Genomic DNA, 21,698 nt, shown 5'->3' with positions numbered 1-21,698 from the left:
TTCCACAGAGCTGGAGTGCGGTGATAAAAAGCTCTGTAACCCGCTGACCTTTTCTTCACCCTCGGGACACACAATAGTCCTGCACCCTGTGAACGCAGAGCCCTTGCCGGCACATAGGACTCAACCAGGCTGGCCAGATAGGGGGGCGCCAGTCCGTGAACAATTTTATAGGCCAATAGTAATACCTTTAAAATCTGATCTCAAGGAGACCGGAAGCCAGTGAAGGGATTCCAGAACCGGCGTAATATGATCAAACCTTCTGCTTCGCGTCAGAAGTCTGGCAGCAGCATTTTGAACCAGCTGAAGACCCCTGATGCTGGACTGTGGTAAACCAGAAAACGAAGCATTACAATAGTCCAATCTAGAAGAGACAAACGCATGAATCAGAGTCTCAGCATCAGCCATAGACAGGATGGGACGAATCTTTGCTATATTTCTTAAATGAAAGAAAGCAGTCCTCGTAATGTCCCTAATGTGGAGGTCAAAGGACAACATAGGATCAAAAATTACCCCAAGGTTCCTCACTTTGTCAGTATGATGTATAACACATGAACCTAGGCAAAGCGCCAGCTGATCAAATTGATGCCGATGTCTCGTTGGACCAAGAACCTTCATTTCAGTCTTATCAGAGTTCAAAAGTAGAAAGTTGCTAGACATCCAACTTCTCACTGCTGCGAGACAGTCCTGTAAAGATTTTATGTGGACAGGATTTCCAGCAGCTATTCAGAACAACAATCTGAAATTTGAGGCCTGTCGGCCAAGTAATTTCTGAGATATGGCCAATTTAGTGTGCATGGGGTCTGCCGTTTTTTAAGCAAAAATTATGGCCGTCATTTCTGGAGCCATGTTCAAGGTAGAATATACACTCAACAAAAATATAAATGCAACAGTTTTGGTTTTGCTCCCATTTTGTATGTGATGAACTCAAAGATCTAAAACTTTTTCCACGTACACAATATCACCATTTCCCTCAAATATTGTTCACAAAGCAGTCTAAATCTGTGATAGTGAGCATTTCTCCTTTTCTGAGATAATCCATCCCACCTCACAGGTGTGCCATACTAAGATGCTGATTAGACACCATGATTAGTGCACAGGTGTGCCTTAGACTGCCCACAATAAAAGGCCATGTCAACCAGAGCTGTTGCTCGTGTATTGAATGTTCATTTCTCTACCATAAGCCGTCTCCAAAGGCGTTTCAGAGAATTTGGCAGTACATCCAACCAGCCTCACAACCGCAGACCACGTGTAACCACACCAGCCCAGGACCTCCACATCCAGCATGTTCACCTCCAAGATCGTCTGAGACCAGCCACTCGGACAGCTGCTGAAACAGTCGGTTTGCATAACCAAAGAATTTCTGCACAAACTGTCAGAAACTGTCTCAGGGAAGCTCATCTGCATGCTCGTCGTCCTCATCAGGGTCTCGACCTGACTCCAGTTCGTCGTCGTAACCGACTTGAGTGGGCAAATGCTCACATTCGCTGGCATTTGGCACGTTGTAGAGGTGTTCTCTTCATGGATGAATCCCGGTCCAGGGCAGATGGCAGACAGCGTGTGTGGCGTTGTGTGGGTGAGCGGTTTTCTGATGTCAATGTTGTGGATCGAGTGGCCCATGGTGGCGGTGGGGTTATGGTATGGGCAGGCGTCTGTTATGGACGAAGAACACAGGTGCATTTTATTGATGGCATTTTGAATGCACAGAGATACCGTGACGAGATCCTGAGGCCCATTGTTGTGCCATACATCCAAGAACATCACCTCATGTTGCAGCAGGATAATGCACGGCCCCATGTTGCAAGGATCTGTACACAATTCTTGGAAGCTGAAAATGTCCCAGTTCTTGCATGGCCGGCATACTCACCGGACATGTCACCCATTGAGCATTTTTGGGATGCTCTGGACCGGCGTATACGACAGCGTGTACCAGTTCCTGCCAATATCCAGCAACTTCGCACAGCCATTGAAGAAGAGTGGACCAACATTCCACAGGCCACAATTGACAACCTGATCAACTCTATGCGAAGGAGATGTGTTGCACTGCATGAGGCAAATGATGGTCACACCAGATGCTGACTGATATCCCCCCCCCCCAATAAAACAAAACTGCACCTTTCAGAGTGGCCTTTTATTGTGGGCAGTCTAAGGCACACCTGTGCACTAATCATGGTGTCTAATCAGCATCTTGGTATGGCACACCTGTGAGGTGGGATGGATTATCTCAGCAAAGGAGAAGTGCTCACTATCACAGATTTAGACTGGTTTGTGAATAATATTTGAGGGAAATGGTGATATTGTGTATGTGGAAAAAGTTTTAGATCTTTGAGTTCATCTCATACAAAATGGGAGCAAAACAAAAGTGTTGCGTCTATATTTTTGTTGAGTGTATTATAAATATGGCCTTCTTTATGTAACCCCTTCCTGGTTAATTTAAGCATCCACTTATGCAGGTGGATATAAGCCTAGTAACCGTTGGAAAGCTTGGGGAATCTCCCCCCCCGGCAGATCTATGTGCAAGCATTCTGGGTGTGCCATGAATCATATGAATGCAGTGTGTGCACAATTAAAATTAAATTGTCATTTCAGCACTAGAAATACTTTCGCGAGTGCACAAATTAGCCATAATTGGATGCTTAAATTAACCAGGAAGCAGTTTCATAAAGAAGGTCATATTTATAACACATAAAGTAGATATCAATACCTTCAAAGTGGAATCAGCTTGAAGAGTTTTATTTACTGCCCACATGAGCTTTTTTCTAATAAAATTTGACTACAAAATGTTTTTTTCTCAGATTTCAGAGGTTTCTCCCACAGTAATTGTTTACCACAGATATGCCAAATTTACATATTTCATAGCCAGTATCGCTGGCATTAAGGAGCCAAGAAATGGAAAGGCTTCTTTGAGTGTAATGGTATGCTTCAGTGTCTCAAACATGGATGCTCGCAATGGTCAATGTAATATCTTCCATAGTTTGAGCATACATAAACTTCACAGTTTAGTGTCAATGTCTGTTGTTTGACTATAGTCCAGGTCTGGGTGTCCATGACAACTGCCACAGAAAATTTCAGGCCTCTAACTCTATTATTTGCTGAGATATTCTACCTTGAACATGGCTCCAGAAATGACGGCCATAATTTTTGCCTAAAAAAATGGCAGACCCCATGCACACTAAATTGGCCATATCTCAGAATCTACTTGGCCTACAGGCCTCAAACTTCAGATTTGTTGTTGTGAATAGTCTTGGAATATTAAGATTAAAATTTGAAGAAAATCTGGGACAAAGTGCATGAGGCCCTCGTTGAATTGACATGGAATGACCCTTCAGCTTCACCAGCTGGCCACTTTGTCTTCTGCGGTGATGAATGTGCTTTTGCCCAGAAGGCAGCACAGGACCCCGGCGCAGAAAACCCGGAACCTTCGACAAAAAACAGGGGCAGAAACGTCTGTCCAGCAGCCACAGAGAGCACCACACCCTGGACTGAAGGTTGGAGATCCAGTAACATTTGGCGATTGCACACCAGCAGAGACTCAGTTCCATAAATAGCACAAGTTAAAAGCAATAAAATAACAAACTGGAGAGTGACAGATGAGCAGCCACACACGCTGGCACCATCTTGTTACAGGGAACTAATCTGTGATTCACAGTCTCTGTAGTCACTTGAGTGTGTGTCAGTCATTTTCATGATATTTAGGTAATGTTTAGTTTCTGTCAAAAACTAATTAAGTAGACCCCCCAATGTTGGTCCACCCTGCCTTCACTGTGCATGCATCATTTTGGAGCATCACCAGCAATTCACTGATCATCGCCTTGTTTATGCTTCAAACTGCACTCCAGTCATCATCTATCTCAGCGACAGATACGGTATCTGAAGCTTTTGGGTGTAGAGAGTCCGTGTCAGACATGCCCCTGTCGTCTAAAATGATGCATGTACATTGAAGGCAGGGCAGACCAATTTTTAGGGGGGACTGGTCAGTCTGTGACACCCGTACCAATGCAGGGTTTGCATGAAAATATTTGGCCACTGAGTCCTGGGACACACTAGGTATTGATAAGAAGACTCCCGGGGCCCAGCACCGAGTCCCAGCCTCAGACAAACGCTGAATTCAGTACACAGTGCTGCTCATTTCAGGAGCTACTCAGGTGTGCTGCAGTGTGCTAAGAAAGGTGATGTGGCAAATGATGCCATGAAAACAAAGTGTGTATGAACTTTTATTTGTAAAAAAAGGACATGTAAACAAAAGCAAATCCACGACATTGTAGGGATGCAGGTCTTTTGAACGAAACAGGTGTTGGATTTAGTTATTGTTTTTGCACATTCAGAATTGGCTGGAAATTTGTTAAAGTGAAGCAGAATAATAAATAAATAATTCAAGACTTGTAATGCTTTTTGATCTAGTTTTGTTAGGGAAGTTAGTCCATTTAGTGGTTACCTACTAATTAAGTAAGAGTAATCAGAAACGTCCGATGTCCGCCAATCGGGATCAAGATCACCTCCAAAATTCAGTGAAGTCTTATCCCTATATCTGTCTATGGTGCAAATTTGATGAGAATCCGTGAAGTAGTTTTGACGTAATCCTTTAAAGTGTATATAAAGTGAAATCTTGATCCAGAATCTGGATCCAGATCACTTTCAAAATCTACTGGAGTCTTCCATGGCCTAATATGTATCTGTTGAAAATTTAATCAAAATCTGTGTAGTAGTTTTGACGTGATGCTGCTAACAGTAACCCTTCAAAGCCTTTATAAAGAGAAACGTGATCCAGAATCCGAAGCCAGATCACCTTCAAAATTTAATGGAGTGTTCCTTTGTCTAATATCTGTCTGTGGTGAAAGTTTTGACGTAATCTTGCTAAAAGCCAGACAGACAAATCAATAAATGCAGATGATTTTATTATGTCCTTGATAGACGTAATAATACACTCAACAAAAATATAAACGCAACACTTTTGCTCCCATTTTGTATGAGATGAACTCAAAAGATCTAAAACTTTTTCCACATACACAATATCACCATTTCCCTCAAATATTGTTCACAAACCAGTCTAAATCTGTGATAGTGAGCACTTCTCCTTTGCTGAGATAATCCATCCCACCTCACAGGTGTGCCATATCAAGATGCTGATTAGAGACCATGATTAATGCACAGGTGTGCCTTAGACTGCCCACAATAAAAGGCCACTCTGAAAGGTGCAGTTTTATCACACAGCACAATGCCACAGATGTCGCAAGATTTGAGGGAGCGTGCAATTGGCATGCTGACAGCAGGAATGTCAACCAGAGCTGTTGCTCGTGTATTGAATGTTCATTTATCTATCATAAGCCGTCTCCAAAGGCGTTTCAGAGAATTTGGCAGTACATCCAACCAGCCTCACAACTGCAGACCACATGTAACCACACCAGCCCAGGACCTCCACATCCAGCATGTTCACCTCCAAGATCGTCTGAGACCAGCCACTCGGACAGCTGCTGAAACAATCGGTTTGCATAACCAAAGAATTTCTGCACAAACTGTCAGAAACCGTCTCAGGGAAGCTCATCTGCATGCTCGTCGTCCTCATCGGGGTCTCGACCTGACTCCAGTTCATCGTTGTAACCGACTTCATTGGGCACATGCTCACATTTGCTGGCGTTTGGCATGTTGGAGAGGTGTTCTCTTCACAGATGAATCCCGGTTCACACTGTCCAGGGCAGATGGCAGACAGCGTGTGTGGCGTCGTGTGGGTGAGCGGTTTTCTGATGTCAATGTTGTGGATCGAGTGGCCCATGGTGGCGGTGGGGTTATGGTATGGGCAGGCGTCTGTTATGGACGAAGAACACAGGTGCATTTTATTGATGGAATTTTTAATGCACAAAGATACCGTGACGAGATCCTGAGGCCCATTGTTGTGCCATACATCCAAGAACATCACCTCATGTTGCAGCAGGATAATGCACGACCCCATGTTGCAATGATCTGTACACTATTCTTGGAAGCTGAAAATGTCCCAGTTCTTGCATGGCCGGCATACTCGCCGGACATGTCACCCATTGAGCATGTTTGGGATGCTCTGGACCCGGCGTATACGACAGCGTGTACCAGTTCCTGCCAATATCCAGCAACTTCGCACAGCCATTGAAGAGGAGTGGACCAACATTCCACAGGCCACAATTGACAACCTGATCAACTCTATGCGAAGGAGATGTTGCACTGCATGAGGCAAATGGTGGCCACATCAGATACTGACTAGTATCCCCCCCCCCCCCCCCCCCCCCCCAATAAAACAAAACTGCACCTTTCAGAGTGGCCTTTTAAGTGTTGCATTTATATTTTTGTTGAGTGGTAGTTCTGGCAGCCCATCAAAATTAGGCATCATGGAAAAGACAGAAATGTTGGTAAAAACGTGTTTAATTAGAGTTTTGCTGGTAAACAAATCAGGTATCAGACCAAATGACCATTGCTGCTGATAGACCAGAGGTAGGTATCCATGTATGGCGAACTAAACTTTGTTGGTCATTTCCATTTTGTCATTAATTCAACTTTATCTTTAAAATCCACTTATGTACCCTGATTGTAAAACAGCCTACCTCTACGTGTCAGCAAAGGAACAAGAGCTGTCGAAACGTGTGTACGCCAGCCAGGAGTTTTGCGTGACACACCATACATTTCCATGGTCATTTCACTTTTGATACATCTGAATGTGTTTTTGTGTGTATGCACGCTTTGTACATGGGGCCCCTGTTGCTCCGTTGGCCTGGTTGGGACCCAGCCCAGGTCTGTAGTGTGGTGGACACAACAGCTGTCAACACCAGCACATGCACCCAGACTTGAGTTGAGCTCTTCAGCATGCGCAGCAGCACTGTACTTTTATCTTTATTATGATGAATGTTCAAAATTATATCTATTAAAATTCTTCCTTGCAGACATGCAGCAGCCATTAGTCAGTAAAGAAGATGTTTTCCCTGAACCACAGGAATGGAGTCTGAGTCTGGATCAGACGGGCTCAGAGTCTCCAAACATTCTGGAGGAACAGGAAGAACTCTGGGTAATTCAGGAGGGGGAGCAGCTTCACAGGCTGGAGAACACTGATGTCACCATGTTCCCTTTCACTCTTGTCTCTGTGAAGTGTGAAGATGAAGAAAAACCACAGTCATCACAGCTTCATCAAAGCCAAAGGGATTGCACAGACATGGAGCTTCTTTCCAGCAACTCAGCTGAACACAGAAGACTGAAAATAGAAGCTGATGGAGAGAACTGTGCACGATCACAAGCAGCCACAGACTCGGCTCCATGCAGTCATTCAGAACCATGTGCTGATGGTAAGAGTTCTCTGAGAATGATCTGTAGGGCCTAAACTTTAAAATTTAAAAAGTGGAAACTGTTTAAAAGTTTGAAAATTAATTTAAAACATTTTGCAAGGTTGAAATACAACCCCTGGCAATAATTATGGAATCACCGGCCTCTGAGGATGTTCATTCAGTTGTTTAATTTTGTGGAAAAAACGCAGATCACAGACATGACACAAAACTAAAGTCATTTCAAATGGCAACTTTCTGGCTTTAAGAAACACCATAAGAAATCAGGAAAAATAATTGTGGCAGTTAGTAACGGTTACTTTTTTAGACAAAGCAGAGGGAAAAAAATATGGACTCACGCAATTCTGAGGAATAAATTATGGAATCACCCTGTAAATTTTCATCCCCAAAACTAATACCTGCATCAAATCAGATCTGCTCGTTAGTCTGCATCTAAAAAGGAGTGATCACACCTTGGAGAGCAGTTGCACCAAGTGGACTGACATGAATCATGGCTCCAACATGAGAGATGTCAATTGAAACAAAGGAGAGGATTATCAAACTCTTAAAAGAGGGTAAATCATCACGCAATGCTGCAAAAGATGTTGGTTGTTCACAGTCAGCTGTGTCTAAATTCTGGACCAAATACAAACATGGGAAGGTTGTTAAAGGCAAACATACTGGTAGACCAAGGAAGACGTTAAAGCGTCAGGACAGAAAACTTAAAGCAATATGTCTCAAAAATCGAAAATGCACAACAAAACAAATGAGGAACGAATGGGAGAAAACGAGTCAACGTCTGTGACCGAACTGTAAGAAACTGCCTAAAGGAAATGGGATTTACATACAGAAAAGCTAAACAAAAGCCATCATTAACACCTAAACAGAAAAAAACAAGGTTACAATGGGATAAGGAAAAGCAATCGCAGACTGTGGATGACTGGATGAAAGTCATATTCAGTGATGAATCTCTTATCTGCATTGGGCAAGGTGATGATGCTGGAACTTTTGTTTGGTGCCATTCCAGTGAGATTTATAAAGATGACTGCCTGAAGAGAACATGTAAATTTCCACAGTCATTGATGATATGGGGCTGCATGTCAGGTAAAGGCACTGGGGAGATGGCTGTCATTACATCATCAATAAATGCACAAGTTTACGTTGATATTTTGAACACTTTTCTTATCCCATCAATTGAAAGGATGTTTGGGGATGATGAAATCATTTTTCAAGATGATAATGCATCTTGGCATAGAGCAAAAACTGTGAAAACATTCCTTGCAAAAAGACACATAGGGTCAATGTCATGGCCTGCAAATAGTCCGGATCTTAATCCAATTGAAAATCTTTGGTGGAAGTTGAAGACAATGGTCCATGACAAGGCTCCAACCTGCAAAGCTGATCTGGCAACAGCAATTAGAGAAAGTTGGAGCCAGATTGATGAAGAGTACTGTTTGTCACTCATTAAGTCCATGCCTCAGAGACTACAAGCTGTTATAAAAGCCAGAGGTGGTGCAACAAAATACTAGTGATGTGTTGGAGCGTTCTTTTGTTTTTCATGATTCCATAATTTTTTCCTCAGAATTGAGTGATTCCATATTTTTTTTCCCTCTGCTTGCTCTAAAAAAGTAACTGTTACTGACTGCCACAATTTTTTTCCCTGATTTCTTATAGTGTTTCTTAAAGCCAGAAAGTTGCCATTTGAAATGACTTTAGTTTTGTGTCATGTCTGTGATCTGCTTTTTTTTTCTACAAAATTAAACAACTGAATGAACATCCTCCGAGGCCGGTGATTCCATAATTTTTGCCAGGGGTTGTATATTTTTGTTTAAGCCTCTTTCACACTGGGGCTGCTCCCAGTTGTTTCCTGTGGTGTCATGATGATGCAGGAATTTCTGCATCAGGTACGCGCAGCAGGGGGCAGAGAGGAGGTGAGAAAGCCTGCAGGTTCTCTGCACAGAGAAGTCAGAGTGCACAGTTTGGCTGCAGACAGATTGTGCACTCTTCTACTTGTTGTGCTGAACTGCAGGGCTGCGCTCTGAGTTCTGTTATAGTTTATCTTTCCTCCCTTGACCGCATGCACGAACCATCCTTAAGCAAATGTGGAGATGTCTGGAATTCTACTTGATGTTGACATGTCCTGTCTCAGGACTTATGTCCTTTTTGTCCTTTTTTTTTTAACTGTGATGTGAGCGTTTGAGCAGAGAACAAGGAACTAATGCCTGCAGCTAGACTTTTTTTTTTCTTTTAATTGTTCACATGTGCGAGCTCGAACGAACGTCCATGAGTGGACTGGAGATGTCCGGACTTTTTACTGGATATTTCTGCCAATCAGTCTGCATTTTTTTCTGTGGTCTTTTTTTTTTTTTTCAACGTGTAGTTTTTACTGCATTAAGTACACGGTATAAAAACAATCCTGTGTGATTTATACTGCAGGAACAATGGAACACAGCAGGAATTATAAATTGGCTTCAGAGTCACGCCGAGTAACGCCTCTTTGCCCCGACTTGCGATGGAACCACTTCCTTTCTGCGTCGAGCACAGGACGCCAAAAAAATTAAACAGGTTTAATTTTTGGCGCCTGACTTACTTCCTCCTTTGTACCCCTCACGCTGTTGTGGCGCTGAGCTGCATCGTCTCGGCACCGAGTTGCTTCCACGCGGCGGCGTCATGACGCACGGCGCAACTGGGAGCACCCCCGGTGTGAAAGGGGCTTCAGTCTTGTATATTTGAAAGATTAAAGCTACAGAGCCTTCTAACAAAATTTAGGTTTGACTGAAATCCAAGCATTATAATGTCTATTTTTGAAACGTGTTGTAAAATTACAGCTCACTTTAAAGTGTAGGTGACACCAAAAGATTTGCACAAATAATCACTAATAATGATGAAATGTTGATATTTTAAAAAATCCTGAACAATAAAAGCACAGGTGAAGGATAAACTACAGCTATCTGAAGCCTGCACTTTATTTCATCCCTCAGCCACGGACATATTGTTGTGACGTCATCATCAGTCAGTTGTGAACACAGCAGAGGTCGAGCTGTTTTTCTTTCTTTTTTTTCCCCTAGTGTGGACGGTTTTTTTTGTAAGTCCAGGTTGAAGTTGATTCTCAAGAAGCTGTGTGGGATTCAGCCTTATGGTTTTGAGCCTTATTTAGACAACAATGGGGGAGACTAAACCTTGGAGGAAAACCTTCAGTCTGACAACAGTGACGGTATTGTTCAGAACACAGAATGGTGATTTCGGCATGCAGGTGGAGATGGTAAATTGTTTTTTTTTTTTTGCCAGCTCTTTGGTTGTAATCGACCGATTTAAAAAATATTTGTTTTATTATGTGTGACATCAGAAAAAAGTGATGGGGAAGTGTGGATTTTTTTTTTTTTCTTTTCTTAGAAATGGGTACATACCAGTGGTGTAGTCTACATTTTTGAAGTGGGTAGACTGTGTTTTTTGCCCGTCATCAACCCTGTGCGTATGTGTCCCCGGTTAACATTTTTAACACCATAACAACAAATAGATCTATACTTCCCATCTGATCATTTATATTCTATATTTGCCACTATAAATGTGAGAAATGTGTCAGAATGTAAGTAAGTAATTTGCACCAATTGCAAAATACAGTATACAACAGTAAATCTAAGAGAATGATTAAAAAATACAAAGATCAAATACATTTCTTTTTTGGCATCTGAAAACCTAATTTAACAAAGAAATTTAATCAGGTCATAAACCAGGAATAAACAATGTTTAAATCCAGCCAAAAGTATATTCAAGCTACTGTGTATTGTTTAACAGTAAATAAGACAACTTTAAGTCACAGTCACTCCAAAAAAAAAAGTGACTGTGACTCCTTGTTATTAAGAAAGAAAAGTTCTCTTAACAATAATAAGGAGCAGATTATTGCCTCCCAACTAAGTATATTGCAAGAGTTCACTTTTCCTCCCTCTATTTAGTATAGGATATGAGCCTGTACTGTCAAATTCAGCAGCTGCAAGATTCATCCTTCATATAATTTGCATGGCCCCACGTTCGTGTACAATTTAGACGCATAAACAAAAACAAAACAGAACACATGAGCATGCACTGGCTGCATAGCCTCACGCCTCCTACCACAATCTCTGTTGAAGTTGACATTCCATCATCAGGTCCAGACGGGGGAGTGGAACCTGTAGGCTTTGTGGTCTATACGGAAACCTACACAGTATAAAGAAGCTAGTATGAGTATACGTTAAGTTCCATTAAAACAGCAGCTAGGCTGAAGGACAGAAGCTAGCTCCCAGAAAATTCACATACAACAATGAAAATATGGTAGATGCTTTACTTTGCAGAAACCTTTTCAACCCATGACAAAAACATTGTAGGCCAAATCAGTGGCACAAAAGTATAGTATGAAGACAACCATGCAACTAATACCGGAGAGTATGCCACTTACCAATTCCAGTCATTTTAAAACTACACTACCCAACAGCCAACGGGACTCAAGCTCAAGAGACATCTGTAGATTACCGGCAAAACTCTATTTTTTTTTTAAAAAGCTGTTTCATTTTATATTTTAACAATAAATGAACGGATCACTAAAAACATCCACAAATCAAAGTCAAAAGACATTTGCACAGTAGAAGCTCTCCACTTATTGTGCTCAAATTAATATTTTAGAAATGACTGTCCTGATAACATTAAAGACAATAACATTTTGGCAAAATTACAAGTTGAAATGACCATTAAAAAATTCATCAAGAGGTTTATGTCACAGAAATCCTACTTTACAATCACTGCAGTCATTGTTAAATTATTTCCTGTTGCATTTATAATAAACATTTGTATTTTTTACAGTGTCTGTTTTTTTTTGGTTGAAATGAGATATAAATAATCTACCAGACTTAAAAAAAAAAAATGTACAAAGTTCCATGTTATTTTGTCTAAAAATAAATGTCCGAGGTTCCTTATGTTAAACAAGAAATTATCTAATCTGAAATAACAGGTGGTCTTAATTTACAGGTGAAAGGTTTCTAAAGAACAATTTATTGATTTATTTAGCTATTTTAATTACAAGTGTTCTAAACTTTTTTTTTTTTAACAGTAATCAGAAATTCTGACGTAACAAACAACAAAAAACATTTCCAAGGATTTTTCTTCAGAAAACTGCTCCATAAATGAGCAGTCCTGTGACACGTTTGTTTTGTACAGATCAGTGGTTTCTGTACCAATCCGTTTTGTACAGATCAGTGGTTTGTTTCTACACCGATCCTTTTTGTAGAGATCAGTGGTTTCTGCCATGGAATATAGACTGGAATGAACTTGTGCGCCTCAATTTGTTAGCGTCGCTCAGGACAGGAAGGCGCCATTACTAAGGGTGGAGATGTGCTGATCATCAATAATAAAATGACCGCTTTTTTTGCGCTAGCGTCCTTATTTCTTAACAGATTTTAATATATGTAGGCTTGTTTTAAAGCCCTTTGAAAGCTTCCAATAAACCTATGCATGTGTGGGTGAAAAAAAAACAACTTTTATGTAAAATGCAGAAATTTGTGGAAATTATGACAAACTGTGCTGCTTTTCCTCTATTGTCGCTGTTTGTTAACAGAGTTGAATAAAAGTAGGCTTGTTTTAAAGCCCTTTAATTGTGCTTTCATGTCTGGGTAGGATAAAAAATGTTTTATGTAAAGTGTGGAAATTTGGGGAAAATATGCCATTTTGTTCATTTACTGTGGTGGTTTTTTTCCTGTCATCATAATTCTCGATGGAGTTTTAATAAATGAAGCCTTGTAAGTTGTATTCATGCTGATTAAAAGCTCTAACGAACCCATACATGCCTGGATAAAAAAATCCTTATGTATTCAAATATAAATCTGAAGTCTTGCCATTGTGCTCATTTACCTTGCTGCTTTTTCCACTGTAATATTATTGCTAGTCTTTTAATGACAACATATATATGATTTTTACTAACATTTTATTACAAGTAGATATAAAGCCATTCATAATTTGACCTTTGACCCTCAGTAAGGGTAAAAAGTACCTCCTCCATCCCCTCCAATCACACTGTTAAAATTTAAATGCCACCTATGACCACCGTGTACATATCATATTAAACAACAACTGCAAGTATATATATAGACAAATATATTTAAACATTTTTGTTTCCATATTTGTATGCATGTGAACGCAGTTTAATGAAAAGAACTTATGGCGTTGAGTTATAGTCTCAATATATTGATATTAAATTGCGACATAACGACTTTAAAATAGACATTTGTTTTACATAATTACATTAAGGCTATTGTACAGTTCATTTTAGTATTGGAGAATTTGTTTTTGTAGTTGGTGCAGTTGATGGTGAAGCTCTGGGTGCCTTTTTTCCCCTCATTTCACTTCTGTTTAACTGGCTCAAGGCGCTCTCTCCACCCTTAGTAATGGCCGCCGTGTGGCACGCCGCTAGTCACGTGACGTCCATTCCAGTCTCTATTTCCATGGCTTCTGCCACTAGTCTTCCGTGTTTTGGCCTGACGCGTCGTTCCTATTGGTCAACGCAAAGATACGTCACGGCTCAGAGCATTGAAAGTTGGCTTGGATTGAACTTTGACGTGTCAGCCTACCGACAAGCGGCAATGTGCGCTCCCATCAGAAGCGTCGGCATCTAAAAAGCCACGCGTCTCAATGAAAATAATGCTTTTTAGACCGTTTTTTGACGCGTCTGACGTATTCAGTGTGAAAAGCCCATTAGCTTAGTGAACAAATAAAAAAAACTAGCTGTTGTAGGCTAGCCCACTTACCAGCAATGCAGACAGCAGCGCCAGGTTTATCTCCTCCACTCAGGGTGCAAACTTCATCAATCGGCCCTGAAGCAGCAGGTGGACGTTTTCGAAAAAAATCTAAAACCGAGGCCTGTTTTCATTTTTTCGGGTAATAATCACCATCGATACTTTCTCCAGCATTCTTCTTGTTCGTGTGCGGCTTTCGCGCTGATTAGCTGGTAGCCCAGCCCCCATCTATCTATGAGCCAATTAAAACTCTTATCTAGCAGAGCGAGTGGGATGGGACACATACGGTGCACTCTGCAGTGATGGACGCCTGATGGCTGTCTTTTAAAGGGAGAAAATAAAATTACAGTCAATAAGCGCTCATTTTATTTACACCGTCACGTTCCCCGGGGCAATTTGAAGTGGGTAGACGGAAATTCCTTGTCTTGTTGAAGAAAAGTCCCTTTGTGACACCAGCAGTTTGGTGCCAGATTACAGCGCCGGCACAGGTGTAATCCGTTAATTGCGTGTGCAGCTGCTGGTTCAAGTCTCTGCTGTACTGATCGTGGACCGGCACGATCAGCTACAGGTGTAATCCATTGATTGCGTCTGCGGTTGATGGGTCGAGCCTCTGCTGTTGATGGAGGCTCCTCTATACCTCCACCGTGGGCTGCTTCGTGCAGCAAGTTGAAAGACTCGCAGCCCCTGCTCATAATGTCTCAGTCTGCACACGATGAAATTATCCCATGATCCACAAAACAAGAAAATAAAATAATGTGAAAATACTCAGGTTTGCCTCTGTGGAGTGGAGAAGCTGTGCAACTCTGTGCGTGTGTGCTCGTAAATAGAAGTGTTCCACCTGCCAATGAAAAGGATTCTGCCAGCCAGAATGAACCGTTCTGACCCTGAAAACACCGTGCAGCTCCGACCCGAACCACTCAGTGAAAACAGGGCTGTCAGTAGCCTGCAAAAATCCACAAATTAACCCATAAAATGAGGCTATTAAGACAATGGTTCTCGTGCTTCTCCTCCAATGTTGGGACTTGCCTGGAAGTTCCTGGTTTATAGTGGCGCGCAGTCCAAAATCAGAATATTTGTCTCTTCAGTAACTACGCACCAGGAAAGAATAAATTTGTTTAATTTTAGTTTTAAATACAAAAAAAAAAAAAAATACATATCATGTTACCGACACTTTAATGAAGAGAACATATATATAACTGAAATTGCATAATGAATATTTTATTTTCCTTTTAACACCATCTGCATGACTTAATGTGTGTGCACATCCATGAGCTTTTGAAAAGACTGCAAATTACCTTTGACCTCAGCTGATGTGCTCTCGTGTGTAGCGTGCACACCGACATCCATAACATGTCTTGTAAATCACTTCACAGGTGTTTCAAAAGCAGAGTTTTTAGATTTAGAATTGTTTATTTCTTGCTTACCTTTGCATAATACAGGTGCTGGTAGTATAATTAGAATACCATGAAAAAGTTGATTTTTATTTCAGTAATTCCATTCAAAAAGTGAAACTTGTATATTATATTCATTGATTACACACAGACTGATATATTAGTGCGGTGTGGCATGGAGTCGCTCAGTCTGTGGCACTGCGCACTGTTGGAAAATTAAATCTACATCTCTATAAAGTTGGTCAGCAGCAGGAAGCATGAAGTGCTCTACAACTTTCTGGTAGACTGTTGTATTGACCTTGGACCTCAGAAAACACAGTGGACCAACACCAGCAGATGACGTGGCATCCAATCCATCACTGAGTGTGGAAACTTTACACTGGATCTCAAGCAAAGTGGATTCTGTGCCTCTCCTCTCTTCCTCCAGACTCTGGGATCTTGATTTTCAAAGGAAATGCAAAATTTACTTTCATCAGAGAACATAACTTTGGACCACTCAGCAGCAGTCCAGTCCTTTTTGTCTTTAGCTCAGGCAAGACGTCAAATCAGCAGTCTTCCACATGATTGTGTAGCCAACAGAACTAGACTGAGAGACCAGTTAAAGGCCTTTGCAGGTGTTTTGAGTTAATTAACTGATTAGAGTGTGACACCAGGTGTCTTCAGTATTGAACTTTTTCACAATATTCACAATATGAGATACTGAATTTGGGGTTTTCATTAGTTGTCATTTATAATCATCAAAATTAAAAGAAATAAACATTTGAAATATATCACTGTGTGTAATGAATTAATATAATATACAAGTTTCACTTTTTGAATGGAATTACTGAAATAAATCAACTTTTTCATGATATTCTAATTATATGACCAGCACCTGTATATTTCTTACGTCTGTCGAGGACGTAATAAAATCATCTGCATTACAGCACAAAGACAAGATAGTTAATGTTCAAACTGATAAACTTTATTGTTTTTGTGCAAATATTTGCTCATTTTGAAATGGATGCCTGCAAAACGTTTCAAAAAAGCTGGGACAGTGGTATGTTTATCACTGTGTTACATCACCTTTCCTTCTAACAACACTCAATAAGTGTTTGGGAACTGAGGACACTAATTGTTGAAGCTTTGTAGGTGGAATTCTTTCCCATTCTTGCTTGATGTATGACTTCAGTTGTTCAACAGTTTGGGGTTTCTGTTGTGGTATTTTGCGCTTCATAATGTGCCACACATTTTCAATGGGTGACAGGTCTGGATTGCAGGCAGGCCAGTCTCGTACCAGCACTCTTTTACTACGAAGCCACGCTGTTGTAACACGTGTAGAATGTGACTTGGCATTGTCTTGCTGAAATAAGCAGGGACGTCCCTGAAAAAGACATTGTTTGGATTGCAGCATGTGTTGCTCCAAAACCTGGATGTACCTTTCAGCATTGATGGTGCCATCACTGATGTGTAAGTTGCCCATGCCATGGGCACTAACACACCCCCATACCATCACAGATGCTGGCCTTTGAACTTTGTGCTGGTAACAATCTGGATGGTCGTTTTCCTCTTTTGTCCGGAGGACACGATGTCCATGATTTCCAAAGACAATTTGAAATGTGGACTCATCAGACCACAGCACACTTTTCTACTTTGTGTCTGTCCATTTCAAATGACCTTGGGCCCAGAGAAGGCGGCGGCGTTTCTGGATGTTGTTGATGTATGGCTTTCGCTTTGCATGGTCGAGTTTTAAGTTGCACTTTTAGAAGTGGCTACGAACTGTGTTAACTGACAATGGTTTTCTGAATTGTTCCTGAGCCCACACGATAAGATCCTTTACACAATGATGTTGGTTTTTAATGCAGTGTTGCCTGATGGATCGAAGGTCACGGGCATTCAGTGTTGGTTTTTGGCCTTGCCGCTTACGTGTAGAAAGTTCTCCAGATTCTCTGAATCTTCTGATTATATTATGGACTGTAGGTGATGGAATCTCTAAATTCCTTGCAATTAAATGTTGAGAAACCTTGTTCTTAAACTGTTGGACTATTTTTTTCACTCAGTTGTTCACAAAGTGGTGATCCTCGCCCCATCTATGCTTGTGAACGGCTGAGCCTTTTGTGGATGCTCCTTTTATACCCAGTCATGACACTCACCTGTTTCCAATTGAACTGTTCACCTGTGGAATGTATAGTTGGGCGGATCGATCCTAATATCGATAACATTGATACCAGTGCTGGTATTGATATTGAATGATCCTCGTGTAAAAAGATCGATACTCAAGCTTTTTTTTCTCTCCCGCACGCACTGACTGCTGCGCACGCAGATTCATCAAAGTCTACTCTCTGTCTGTAAGAGCAGCGCTGCGCTGCATCACACAACACGGAGCAGCGCACCCTCCCCCCTCTGGTCTTTTGTTGTTGCACCATCACGTGGCTCAGCTGCGCCAGCCAACAGCCATGCAGGTAGGCTCAGCCTGGCCCGCCCACTCAGCAGTCTCCTCGAGTCAACACGTGTCACTATGAAGAGAGACACCGGAGTATCGCAATGTCAGAGAGGAAGAGAAGCGCCGTTTGACTTTATTTTATTGCAGAAAATGAATCGACAGCAAGCTGTACAGTTTGCAATAGGGCTGTTAAATACAGTGGAAACACAACTAACCTCAACAAGCACATGAAAAACAATGCAGCAGAAAACGCGGAGCTGCAGAAATGGAGAGGAGAGACATTCCTCATTCTCTGGCCCCGACAGACCCTCGACCCAGAGACAGAAGTCACTGGCAGAGGCCTTTCAGTCTAGCAGCAGAGAATATCCAGGTAGATAAGAGTGGTCATCTTCACCATCAGTTCATATTAACTTTCAAAGTGCATGTTACTGGAGCCACTGGAGTTACTGGAGAATATTTACACAGCCATACAAGTATGAAATTTAGGGATTTTAAACATAACAGAGGTTAAAAAAAAACCCATTACATTAATAATGATTTTCTGAAATTGAAACAAATATACTAAATATGATACAGCTCAGACTTGATTGCATATAAGTACCCTTTTGTGTTTCGTGTGAAATACCGAATGATTACATACATGTTAAAGACTTACTATATTATTATTTCCCTTAGCCGATTCCCCAAGAGCTGAGGAGATCACCAGGAGCCTGACAGGAATGATAGTGAAGGACCTGCAACCTCTCTCTATTGTGCAAGATAAGGGCTTTCAGGATTTTGTGAAGACCCTTGAACCGAGGTATAGAATTCCAAGTCGGAAATCTTTAATGGAGGGGAAACTGCCAGCTCTTTATGAATACTGCTCTTCCAATGTTAGAAGGGCATTGAGTGAAGTGCATAATGTTGTACTGACAACTGACGTGGACATCAAGAGCCACAGAAGGTTATTTAACAGTCACATCCCACATTGTAAATGAGCACTGGCAGATGCAAGCACATGTACTCGAAACGTGCTTTCCCCGGACAACACACAACTGACAATATTTGTTCCCAACTCACAAGAATTGTGGAAGAATGGGGCATAAAGGACAAAATTGTGGCAGTGGTCACAGATAATGGGGCCAACATAGTTGCTGCTGTGTGCAAGGCAGGTTGGGCACATTACCCATGTTTTGCTCACACCTTAAACTTGGTTGTAAAAGACTTGCTCAAAGCTGTCCCGGACTTGGTTGAGATCCAAAAGAAAACAACTGCAATTGTTTCTTTCTTTCACCACAGCACCACTGCTACATCCAAGCTCAAGGAAATTCAAAAGCAGCAGAAATTTCCTGAGCAAAAACTCTTTCAATCAGTCGAGACCAGATGGAACTCAGTATTTTACATGTGGGAGAGACTGTCCGAGCAAAAAGATGCAGTTACCACGGTCCTCTGCCTCTTGGCAAAAGCTCTCTTTGCCTGACTCAGGAAGAATGGTCTGAAATCAGTCTCTCTCTGAATGCACTAAGACCATTTGAGGAGGTAACAGGGAAATATCGGCTGAAACACGTTTCCAATTAAAAAGTCATACCCCTGGTGTCACTGCTTCAAAGAACCCGATCTGCATCTGAGCGAGAAGGCAGCAAGCCAGCTGCTGAGCTGTAGGCTCAATGTCACTGCTGTTTCAGGACCATGGAAACATTTTATGGTCTTGCCATCAGCACCTACTTGGACATCAGGTTCAAAAATATGGGGTTCCATGACTCATCAAATGTTGAGCCTGTAAAGGCTCGACTTGTCACAGAGATGCAGTCAATGAGTCAGACCTCAGCACCTCCCTCAACTGCCACCAGCTCTGCCCCAACTCCTGCAACTTCTACATCTGCAGCAAAAGGTGGGATTTGGGCAGAATTTGACTCGGAAGTCTCAGCACCATTGGCGAGCTGGCACTGATGCGCTAATTGAAATGCGCAGATACACAGAAGAAAGTCATATTCCAAGGGACCAGGACCTACTACTTTGGTGCAAAAACAATGCACCAACATTCCCCTGTCTGAGCAAACTTGCAAAGAGACATTTAGGGGTTGTTACAACCTCAGTGCTGGCTGAGTGGCTTTTTTCAAAGGCAGGACAAGCGACTGAGCATCAGGCGATGTGCACTGAAACCCAAAAATATGAACATGATACTGTTCTTAAATAAAAACCTCTAATCCTTTGTTCTTAACAGGGGTAATGCATTCTTTCTGTACATATTCTTTCTTTATTTATACTTTCTTTATTTAATTTTCACTTACTGTTTTTATTTTGTTTAAAGCCAGAAGTGCACTGAAGGGAGGAAATTCCTTATTCTTTGTATTATTTTCTTGTGTTGTTTGACGGAAAAAAGAGAACATTTGATACTGTTTACAATATTTGTTGTGGTGTTAGTTTTACTCTATTGTGGTGTGTCAGCTCTCTAACCTCCAGAACATTGTTTTAATTTGCTTTAAGTTCAGTTTTTTTTTTACACTCTTTATTTAAGAAACAACATACAGAAGTGCACTGAAGGGAAGAAATTCCTTATTTTTTTGTATTATTTTATTGTATTGTTCGACTTGAAAAACAGAATAAGTTTGAAACTGTTTACAGTATTTGTTGTGGTGTGTTAATTTTGTTGTATTGTGGTTTGTCAGCCCTCTACCTCAGGAGATTTTGTTTTAAGTTGTGTTGAGTGCTATTTTTTTAAAACAAAAATGTTGATTGTGATAATAAAGTATTTTGTTGTCACGTACAATGTTTGGCGAAAATCTATCCTAGGTCTTTTGGATCCTTTGGATCTATGAAGCTTAAATATGAAAAACTATCGGTATCGATATCTGCGATACTGGGCCTGTACTTACTTGGTATACCAATACCAAAATTCCCTGTATCGCCCACCTCTTGTGGAATGTTCCAAACAGGTGTTCTTTGAGCATTCATCAACTTTCCCAGTCTATTGTCCCAGCTTTTTGAAAACATGTTGCAGGCATCTGTTTCAAAATGAGCAAATGTTTGCACAAAAAGAAAAAAGTCTATCGGTTTGAACATTAAATATCTTGTCTTTTTGGTGTATTTAATTGAATATAGGTTGAAGAGGATTTGCAAATCATTGTATTCTGTTTTTATTTACATTTCACACAATGTCCCAACTTCATTGGAATTGGGGTTGTATAAGCACAACAGGAGATGATGTAACAGTGACTATAGTGTGTCTGTTAATTAGGATTTCTCAGTGTGACAAACCTCATGATGAAATAATTTTTTAATTTAGTCATTTCAACATTTAATTATGTCCCCATTGACTATGTGATTGCTTTTAATGTTGTAATCAGGACAGAGTATTTTCTAAAATATTAATTTGACTTGTCTAGTGATGGTGAATGTTTTCAAATTATGCACAATAGAGGCGGGGCTTCTTCTACCTGTTCAAGTGTCTCATTGACTGAAATTTGACTTCATGAACATGTTTAATGATGCATTCATTTGATGTTAAAATATAAAAGGAAATGGCTTTTTCAAATAATGAAATAGTTGCTCTTTATAGAGCCTTTGTTTTATTTTAGAAGCATGAGTTCAGCGTGAACATACAAGTGTGAGCTGCACCATCAGGACATTTAACCAGATGAAAGTCTCCTCTGCAGCTTTGATCTCTGGTGTAGCTTTCGGAGACACTTTCCTCACATTTTGAAGAGTAGAGATGTTCTCTTGTTCTTTCTCTTCAGGGTTTGGTGTTCAGCTCCATCACTGGAAGTTTTTGAAGTCTATCTGTATTTAACAATGTTCTCTGCACAGCAAATGTTGAAATCTTCCTGATATGAACAAGTCAAGAAATATACTTATTTAAATATAATGAAATCAC

At 40.9% G+C, this 21,698-nt stretch overlaps 1 long non-coding RNA gene across 1 annotated transcript; it reads left to right on the top strand.

The window, feature by feature from the left end:
• Positions 1–938: 938 nt before the first annotated feature.
• Positions 939–14,800, top strand: LOC117520239. The gene is made up of 4 exons (XR_004563580.1): positions 939–948; positions 8,778–8,783; positions 11,049–11,053; positions 14,714–14,800. It is a non-coding gene; the product is annotated as an uncharacterized LOC117520239 (long non-coding RNA).
• Positions 14,801–21,698: the final 6,898 nt, after the last annotated feature.

The sequence above is a fragment of the Thalassophryne amazonica genome, chromosome 11 (genome assembly GCF_902500255.1).
Source record: "Thalassophryne amazonica chromosome 11, fThaAma1.1, whole genome shotgun sequence".
Lineage (NCBI taxonomy): Eukaryota > Metazoa > Chordata > Actinopteri > Batrachoidiformes > Batrachoididae > Thalassophryne > Thalassophryne amazonica.
Note: the sequence above shows the minus strand (reverse complement) of the source record. Positions and strands in the feature narration are given on the sequence as shown.